The sequence below is a fragment of the Zingiber officinale genome, chromosome 10B, assembly GCF_018446385.1.
Source record: "Zingiber officinale cultivar Zhangliang chromosome 10B, Zo_v1.1, whole genome shotgun sequence".
NCBI classification, from domain to species: Eukaryota; Viridiplantae; Streptophyta; class Magnoliopsida; order Zingiberales; family Zingiberaceae; genus Zingiber; species Zingiber officinale.
Window position 1 is genome coordinate 12,597,294 of NC_056005.1, and position 10,933 is coordinate 12,608,226.

A 10,933-nucleotide genomic window follows, 5' to 3' on the forward strand; every position below is an offset into this window, starting at 1 on the left:
TGCATCACTTACAAACTAGTAATGGAGACCGTGGAATTTATTTACTAATCCCTTTCCCACTTAGTTATTTAAGGTGAGGAATTTTAACCATGCAAGCACACATCACACACATCACAGTAAATAAAAGTAATAAATATGAAAATTAATTTTCTAACTATTATGGCTTCTTCCATCACTGTCCTCCGTGTGCTGCCAATCCTAGCTGTTGTCATCTTTAGCCACCTCCATCGGGTCTAGTCGTCGCATCTATCTTGCTTTTTATTCCGCTGCGCCTCTGGTCCTCAAATAGTACCACGTCTCGCAAGGATACGATCTGCGATAAAAATAGAATTTTACATTTATCGATCCTATATTCCACAAGAGAATGTACATGTAATCTAGATCGAAATAAAAATGTAAAATCCTAAAACTAATACAGCTCATGCTAGATTTAATACATACAATCATGCACACACATAAATACCCTCGACATGTACGAGGGTCCAATCACACACAATCACAAAAAGTCATAATAGTTGGAGCCTGCAACTACAGAGTTAGCATATCCTACTATTATCATGCCTAAATTATGTATGACATGTACATAATTAAACTGAAAACCAAACACACAGAGGCAAATCCTAGCTCTGATACCAATTGTTGGTTGCTACTGGAAATATCGTACCGATTCCCCTGTACAAAAATTTTGTACAAGTCCTGAACCATTCCTAACAACTTATTGTGTTCTTTAAAAATTAAATTTGGAATCGCAAACGGAACTTAACATTATTGATTCCAAATTCAACTTATCTGTTCTTAGTGGTTTAGACTTGAATCGCAAACGATGCTTAACATTATTGATCCAAATCCACCCATGCTACAAATTTAATTAAATATTAATTTCAGAGATCGACTTCTAGGTTAAACATGGCGAAGCACTAGACCTTCGTGGGTATGGAGCATCCACCACTTCCTAGACAAAGCCTTTCAATAAAATTTAATATTTAATTTCCTTATAGTAACCCTAGGTTTAACCAAAAAGAACAATCGAATCACAAATTCGAAAAACAAAAGAAACACAAAATCGAAAACATAAATTTGATTACCTAGATTGATTAGCCTCTTGTGTTTGGTATTTCAAAATCCATACAAAGAAAACTAGTATGATGCGGAATAAGACAACTAGTTATACCTTTCTTTGTAGCTTATAGACCTCACGATCTTCTATTGTATTCCTCTTCTTATCTTGGACGTCGTGTGGGCAACGATCTACCAAGATGAGAATCCACCCAAGCCTTCTTCTTCCTTCCAAGTTTCGGCCACCAATAATCTCCTAGAGATGAAGAACTTCGGCAACCAACTAAACTCTAAGGGATGCTAAAAAATAATGTCTCCTTCTTCTATCCTTCTTCCTCTAACAAGATCCGGCCATCAAAAGCTCCAAGAGATGTGATGTTGTCGGCCTCCAAGGAAGAAAAGAAGAGGATGAGCAAGAGAAGAGGGCTGGCCACCACCAAGGAAAAGAGAGGAGAGGAATAATAGATACATTGTTCTAAGGTGAGACACCTCTACCCTCTCTTTTATATTCCTTGGCCTTGGCAAATAAGGAAAGTTTTAATTAAAACTTCCTTATTTTCCTTGCCAATAAAAGAAAATTTAATTAAAATTTCCTTTTAATCTTGCTATGGCCGGCCACCTCATTAAGCTCCAAACAAGGAAAGTTTTAAACACAAAATTAAAACTTCCTTATTTGTTTCCGGAAATTTTAAAAATAAAAATTTCTCTTTTAAATTCCCTTCATGGTTGGTTATAAAAGGAAACTTTTATAAATTAAAATCTCTCTTTTAAAACATGTGGATGGTTACAAGGAAAGTTTTCTCCAAAATTAAAATCTTCCTTTTCAACTACAAATAAGGAAAGATATCAAATCTTTCTTTTAATCTTTTGTAGAAAGCTATAAAAGGAAAGATTTATAATTTTAAAATTCTCTTTTAAAACCATGAGGATGGTTACAAAAGGAAAGTTTTATCAAAAATTAAAATTTTCCTTTTAACTACAAATAAGGAAAGATATCAAATCTTTCTCTTAATCTTTTGTAGAAAGCTATAAAAGGAAAGATTTATAATTTTAAAGCTCTCTTTTAAAACCATGAAGATGGTTACAAAAAGGAAAGTTTTATCAAAAATTAAAATCTTCTTTTTAACTATAAATAAGGAAAGATATCAAATCTTTTTCTTAATCTTTTGTAGAAAGTTATAAAAGGAAAAACTTGAATTTTAAACTTTCTTTTAAAACCATGGCTTCCACATAAGAAAAGATTTTTTAAAAAATAAAACTCCTTTTAATCTAATATGGTCGGCCACCCTACTTGGACTCCAAGCTAGGGCTGGCCACCACTTGAACCCATCTAGTCTTGGTTTGGCTGGCCCTAGCTTGGGCTCCAAGCTAGGTTTGGCCAGCCACCTTAAGGTGGGTAAGAAGTTGGGTTTAGGTGGGTATAAGACTTTATAATTAAGATGCTACAATAAGGACCGAGATGAGGAATTGGTTTTTGTCTCCCGATGAACTTGAGCTTCCCGTGTTCGCCCCGAACACCCAACTCGAGTTCATCAATAATAATTCATACCACTAAAGAGTTATTATTGAACTACGGCACCAATCCCATATTACTATATGAGCTCTTTTTATCATGAGTGTGTTAGTCTCCCTTTGTTTAAGATATCGAATGTCCATTAATTAAATGAGTTACTGATAATTCACTTAATTAATATCTAGCTCCAAGAGTAGTACCACTCAACTTCATTGTCATGCCGGACTAGGTCCACCTGCAGGGCTTACATGACAATCCTTATGAGCTCCTCAAGGGGACATCATCAACCTAGATTACTAGGACACAGTTTCATTCTATAATCAACAACACACCATATAAATAATATCATTTCCCAACTTATCGAGTCTATTGATTTAACGAGCTAAATCGCACCCTTTGATAAATCAAAGAAATAACTATTAAGTATATGTGCTTATTATTATATCATGATTAAGAGCACGTACTTCTATAATAACAGAGGTATTTTCTTTTATATAATCAGTATAAAAAGATACTACCTCAAATGGTCCTGCTCAATACACTCATAGTGTACTAGTATAATTTATTAGTCAAGATAAACTAATACTTAATTACACTACAATCACTCCAATGGTTTGTCCCATTCCATCTTGGTTGTGAACAACTGTTTATAATTTATAAGGAATTGATAACATGAACTTCTGTGTGTCTCCTCTCACCATGTTATCTTCAATATAAATTAAATGGACAACTACACTTAGCATAAATGTAGGCATTTGACCAATGTGATTTTTAAATATTTATACAAAAAACTAGACTTTTAGTATACACTCTAACAACGTGATTGTCAGCTCCATTATTGTTGAGCACATCGCCAGTTACATGGATCTGCATACACAACCACTCATGGGTTAGGGGTATATCAGGCAGGGTGTGTGGCAGTTTTTCTCTATTAGGCTCCGCTAATTTGCTCATACGTAGTGGTGACGCAACGTGGTAGTCGGCAGGGATTTCTCCTCTGGACTGGCTCAGGGAGATGAGAGTATTGTGCTCTCCCACTCTGTTTGGGGTAGGAGGATAGGTGTACTCCGACATCATCCTATTTACTCGGTCACTCAAGAGCAGTGATGGCACAATGCACAGTTGTCATAGCTCTACCCACTCGGTCTCACCATCGCGTGTGAGATAGTTGACTAGCGTCAAGGGTGACATATGTCATTTTGCATCATATTGCATGATTGCATTTATTGCTTGTGATTGTTGCATATTGGTTGCTGTATTTTGGTATTTGCATATGATTGGCATACATACAGGAGACATGAGGTATTTGGTCTGACGATCGTATGTTTCAGATAGGAGACCCTGGTGTGTACAGTTTCTTTAGCCTTTTCAGTCTATATTTCCTACTTTTGTTCAAGAAAACTGTACTCCATGATTATTTCTATTAGTTATATCTTATTAGGCATGTCAGCTTAATATCTGCTGAGTTCTTTGAACTCACACCGTTGAGCTATTTCTATTTCAGGTAGCAGGTAGATTTTGGAGTCGCTTGGAGTATCTTGTCTGTCGGTTCCCACGTCACATCCAAAGACCTATTTTCTGGTTTCTTAAGTACGTTATTTGGTTTATGTATTCGATGTACTTTGCTTTGTATATTCTGGATTTGTTTATGGATTGTTGTGATGTGGTGTCTTGAATTGTTTTGTTGTGTGGTGTAAGCATAGCCGGCTAGCAGTCTTATTTTTTGTTTGTAATGGTTTCTATCATTTTCCGCCGTGCTTTTGGTTTTTATATAGCCTAGTGGGTTGTTTAATATATATATATAACTTTGTGGTTGTGTATGTTTTGTTTGAGCCGAGTGGGCTGAGTATAAACTGCGTGGTTATGTATATATTCCAGTCATGTGTGGTTGATATATATTTTTGTATGTAGAAATGCTTTAGATTATCACGTGTACAGGGGAGATATTGCCGGATTTTTCCTCTGACTGGGACTCCCCCGAGGCGTGACAATTCAGGTGTTCTAGGAAAAGCGTTAAGCGCATACCTTAGCTAATCTCAGTTGGTTACTTTTTCTCCAAAATTCGTGAGTTCGGTGACCAACTCCTTTAGCTTAACGTGCAGATGAGGAACCATTTCACCTTCCTTTAGTCGTAGATTCGTCAGTTGATTCCGAAGAAGATCTCTTCTTACAAACTTGGCTTCGGAGGATCCTTCGTGAAACTCTAAGAATTTTTTCCAAAGGTCTTTTGTAAACTTGTAGACTTTGATTCTATTTACCTCTTGTGGTGGCAGTGCACTTAGCATATGGAATTCTATTTTTCCATTGGCCACAAATTCAGCTTGTTCCTTCTTTGTTCAACTTTCTTCTTTCTTTAACTCACCGTTGCTGTAAGTAGGTACTACAAACCATTTTTTAAGATAAGAAATATATCAAAATTAGTTTTGAAATAAACCTCCATTTTCTTCTTCCAGTATACGAAGTCTCCATCAAATTTTGGCGAGTGGATGTTTGTTCTAGCCATCGTCTTTTGTTCTTCGGTTGGCAGTTAGTCTTTCTGAAAAGGTTGAGCTCTGATACCAATTGTTGGTCCCTTGCGGCCACCTGCACAATAAAAATAACGAATACCTTTCTCAAACAATCAGGCTTAACATAATTACACACTTCATTAAAAAAAGAATAATATATTAAAATAAGTACAAGATAAATAGATTTTTACTTGGTTGGCAATCAGAGAATTGCTACTCCAAGGAAGATAAGCTCACTATGAAGATCTCCTTCTCGAACAAAATGTCGGAGGCGGAGAAGCCTCATACACTAAAATGAAGCTCGTAAATGAAAAGTAGGAAGAAGTTTGAAGTACATAGTGTGCTGTTCAAAAAGGAGAAGACTAAGGCTCTATTTATAGCCCACTAGTTGAAATTGACCGATTACTGATGTGGCACAGTCCGGGTGCCCCGACCCTCTCTGGGTGCCCCCAGCGAGACAAATCTTATCTTCTTGTAAACAGCTACGCAATGGCAAAATAATAAAATTTTATTTTGCTCCGGGTGTTCGGACTGTCGTAGACGCTAATCCACAGCGTCGAGGCTGCGAGGTGCCCTGGTTGGGTAAAAATGGTCCGGGTGCCCGGACACTAGTCAACTCAAAGTTGACTTTTTGTCCAAGAATTCCACTCCAGATTCGCTCGCCTAGTGATCTTGAACATCTAGAATAGAGCTCACCTGAACCCATTTCAGGTCTTCTCGAGCAATATTTTGCTCCGGCTTCTTGTCCCTTGGAAACGTCGTGTGCTTCCTTCTCGCCCGCAAGCATACTCTTCCACGACACCTCGTCTCTCGGACGCACCGATCCTGTCGACTCCTTCCCATGCCATCCTTTTCGTTAGCTGCATCTCTCACTCGACTTCTTGTGCTTCTAAGTTCCTGCACACTTAGACACAATGATCAAACCACTTGGTTGATCACATTGAAACTACCACAGGATACTTACAAAATCTTTACTTTAGTGATTACATCATCATATATATCCTTAATTAGTTCAATATATAGTATGCTAACATCTCTTTTTTTTAGAATTCTCCATATAATTTCTCTTGGAACTCTATCATAAAATTTTTCTAAGTCAATAAAAATCATGTGTAGATCATGTTTTTACTTTCGATACTTTTCAATTAGTTACCTGAGAAGATGTATAGCTTCTATTTTTAACCTTCCAAGTATGAATTCAAATTAATTTTTAGTCACCGTGATCTCCTTAATCATTTTTGTATTGCTCTTTTTCAAAGTTTCATAGTATGACTCCCTTATTCTTATATAAGGGAACTAGAGTATTTATCCGCCATTGATCATGTTTTTTTTTATCATTTTCAATATCATGTTAAATAATTTTATAAGTCATTCAATACTTTGTTTCTTTAGGCACTTTCATACCTCTATCAGAATATCTTCTAATCCAATGACTTTCCCATTGTGCATCACATTTAAAGTTTATTTTACTTTTGAAATTTGAATTCTACGATAAAATTTAAATTTCTAGACTTATTTCACCTACTTAAATTACCTAAGTTAAATTGGTTATATAAACCTTCATTAAAAAGTTGATGAAAATATTCTTTCCGCCGCTTATTTAGTTTTCCATCGTTTACTAGTATCCAATTGTGTTCATTTTTAATATATGTTATTTGGATAAGATCTCTTGTTTTCCAATATATCACTTTAGTTATTCTATAAATATCTTTTCCTCCTTTTTGTTATCCAATTTTTTATATAACCATTCAAAAATTTCAATCTTTGCTTCATTACTATGTTCTTAGCATCTTTTTTGGTTATTGTATATTTTTTAAATTTTTCTAATTTTTAAAAATATATAATTTCTTATAAACTATTTATTTTTCCTTCACTTTCTCTTGTACTTTATTATTCCGCCACTAAGATTTCTTACTTGGTGCATGGTACATATCCCTTTGACTCACCGAGTACATTATTTTTAACTTTGATATTATCTTATTTCATGTCATATTAGACTCATCATATATTTTACCTAATACTTGTACTCCTTTCTTCTTCTTAAATATATTTTATTTTTCATTATTTAACTTCCACCACTTAATTGTAGGAGTTGTATATATTTTCCTTTTATTGATTCTATGTTTGAGGTGTATTTCCAACACTACTAACTTATGTTATGTAGTTAAGCTTTCTCTAAGGATGACCTTATAATTTTTACAAATCTTTCTATCGCTCTTTCTAACTATGAGAAAGTTAATTTGTGGTTTATTAATCTCACTTTTAAACATGACCAAGTGTTCTTCTCTTTTCTTAAAAATATATTAACTAATATAAGGTCATATGTTATCGTAAAATCTAATATAGCTTTTCCTTCTTCATTTCTCGTTCCAAACTCTTAACCCCATGGATGGATATGATTAAAAAAATTATAGGGGAGTGTATTATGTTGGGTCATCTTCATTAAAAGTTCATAAACATGCTAGTACTTTAGTTTGTAAGAGCAATTTTTACATTGTGTCTTCTTTCACATAGCATCATATGATGATGTCGACAATCAAGACCGAGCTAAATAAGTGGTGTCGGGATCTGAGATTGAGCCAGATGGTGTCGACGACTGAGGCCGAGATATAGGCATTATCGACAACTAAGGTCGAGACAAGTAGATAATACCAGGATCTAAGACTGAACCGAAAGCGGTATTCGAGGATGTCTAGATTTGAAGCCGAGACTAGATGCATCAAGGCTGGGTAAGCTAGGAATTGGAGGATGTTTGAGTCAAAAGTCGAGACATGAGCGTTATCGATGACTAAGATCAAAATGCGTGTCAAGATCAAGAGTTGAGATAGAAGTCATTGTAGTTGACTTGCACTTAACCAAACTTAAATCTCGATGAGTTTACTAAGCCAGTTTAATCAAATCCGAGTCTCTTTTGAAAAGAGTCTAAATTTTTTTTTAGGTCATATTTGACTCATCTTAACTTTGACTAGCAAATCATCATATCTTGTGCCCTCCGGAACATGTGGGTTTAAATAAAACTACCACATCAATAGTGATGCTCCAAGTTACTTGATGTTATTGATGAGGACAAAGTATTATTATTTGGTTGTTTTGGATGATGAACGTAGAGATTGTTATAAATGGTAGAGACACAAAAAAACAATTTAAATATAGTAACTTCAATGTTGTGTAAATATTTTTTTTTAACATTATCAAGGTTTATATTCTTATATAGATTGTCTCTACAACTATTATTTATTCCTTTATTCTATCTCTTTTACTAGTGTTTTTTTCCAATTATAAACTTCTTTCTATCATCACAAAGCATCTCAAGTTTTTACTGTATACAGAAACTCCTTGTATTTCCATCCTCGATTTGCATATGTGAGAAGGAGATCGATTCGTGCTAGAGCAACTAGTTATGAATCAAGTTGGCATGCACACACGTTACAAGCTTGTTTCTGGGTTCAAGTTGGAATCGCCAAAGGATTCCTTGACATGTTCAATATAAAAAAACTGACAGCTTAATTATTCAATTCAGCCCATTTTGATTTATTATGTTCGGTTCTTTAACTGTTTAACGTGTTTTTCTATGATGTCTGTTAATAGTCTTCGATTTTGTGCATCTTTATGCATCTGTCGCATCTGTCAATTATGGGCGAATGCACTTGAAGAAAATTTTATGGAGTAAAACCAAGGCAATTCCCTGGTGGTCTTGGAGGAATCTGAGGAACCGGGACAAGTTCACTGATATGGCGTATAATGGGGCCCTGAAAATATTGGAAGGTCAATAGTTAAGGTGAGAGGATGGTCAAAAATAAAAGAGAGATGACAGTTAAAATCAGGAAGTTCTTGGACTGGTCCAAAATGGAGAGCAACGATCAAGGTCAGGAAATTCCTTTGGTACTTGGCTCTCCCGCCTCATAAGAATGGCTCTCGATATACTATACTCCTGATCGGCTTCTTAGCTGGTCGGACACTAAGGCTTAATCCCTTCATTTCTCCTGGACACAGTCTTAATCTACTCCCGGTCAGCTTCTTAGCTAGTCGGATCCCGAGCTTAGTCCCCTCATTTCTCTTAGGTACCGTTCCAGTCTACTCCCGGTTTGCTTCTTAGCTAGTCAAACCCAGGGCTCAGTCCCTTCATTTCTCTTAGGTACCATCCCAGTCTACTCCCAATCGACTTCTTAGTTGGTCGGACCCCAGGACTTAGTCCCCACTTCTCATGAGCATGGTTCCAGTATACTCCCAGACGACCCCAGAGTCGCTCGAACTATTGTCAGGAGACAAACACTGTCATTACAACTACTTGTCAGAGAATAATGACTATTCGTCAAGGAATATTCTAATACTCTGCCACATGCATATTGCGAAACCTTCCTCTACCCAATGGGAGTCCACCACACTTCATCTACCACCCGACATATCATGACACCTGGCATTCTCTGATATCTCGTAATTACGAAGGTTACAAGAGACAATATAAAAATGAAGGTACTCTCCGTTAGTCAGGTATACACATATACACATCTACTATAGTACTACTATTCATTTTCTTTCCTTTTCGCTTTATGCTGCTCCTGACTTGAGCGTCGGAGAGCCTCCGCTAGAGACCTCGTCCTTGATTCTCGCTCTAACACTCGCGTGTGCTTGGTATGTGTGTGTGTAGGCCGGTGGGTACCCTCTCCAGTCGTCTCCCTCTACCCCGAGGGAAGGTGAAAAGCCTGCAATGCTTCTGCAAAACCTAGATCTCAGTCCTCTCTGTGTCAACGTTTCTGCCCTCGTCGTCAACCCCAGTCTAACTCAGCTTCCAAACAAGATCATTCACCATGATCAACAACCCGTCTGGGACATTTTATGCAGTAAGACCGACAAAACATAATTGAAGATCCTATCTTATATTTCTGGTGAATCGAGATTAATAAATGGTGCAAGATAGAGCTTATTCCCAGTTGAGTTGATGATAATTGTTAGAATTAACAAGACTTTTGAAGATTATTTTTGGTAGACTTACTAACATAGGAATTAAGTCTAGTAAAAAGTTGGTCTTAAAATTAGACATCAGTGAATGTTAATTTGATTGATACCAAAGGTAGAAGTCTTTCTCTTATTGCTTGTACCAAAGGTTATAAGAAGCTTGAGTTCGATCAATGCGCCCCCAGGGGCTGGATCAGTTGGTAAGTTGATGGTATGTTTGCAGCATGGAGCGACGGTTCGAATGTCGCCAGTTGCAATGTGGGATAATATCCCCGTCTGCTGGCTTAAAGCCTCGAACAACCATCAACTTGTCAATCCAGCATTCACCCTGATTTACCTTCCTCCTACAATACCATGGGGCAGGCGTAGGGGGCCGCTGGGCGACGGAACCCGCCTTTTTGCAGCTTGAGTTCGATCAATGCTCAAAGTTAGCCTCGTACATTGGCACTAAGGTAAAAGAGTGGTAATGAAGTTGTGCACTCCTTTTTTTTATAAGCCAAGAGAAATGAAATCATACGTTCATATTTGAAATGCATTGTAGCAGACCTTGATTTCATTTATAGAAAATTTGAGATACGAAGTACATTTGATTTATTTTTAATAATTTAGCTAAAGAAATTACTTTTATATATAAACATGTAAAAGTTGAATTAATTTACTAGTGTTAAAATTGTGGCTGAAAGCTTTCGAGCAGCTGGCTGCGAAGTTGTGGTTTGGCTCTAAATACATTCAACCATACTCATTTACAGTATTTCTATCAAAAATTTTAATATACCATATTTTACTATAAACGATATAAAATTTAACTATACTAAAAATTCAATATATTAAATATTAAATATATCAAAATTCTAACCTTATAAATTTTAATATACCACCCCAAGCTGAAACATCAAAAGCC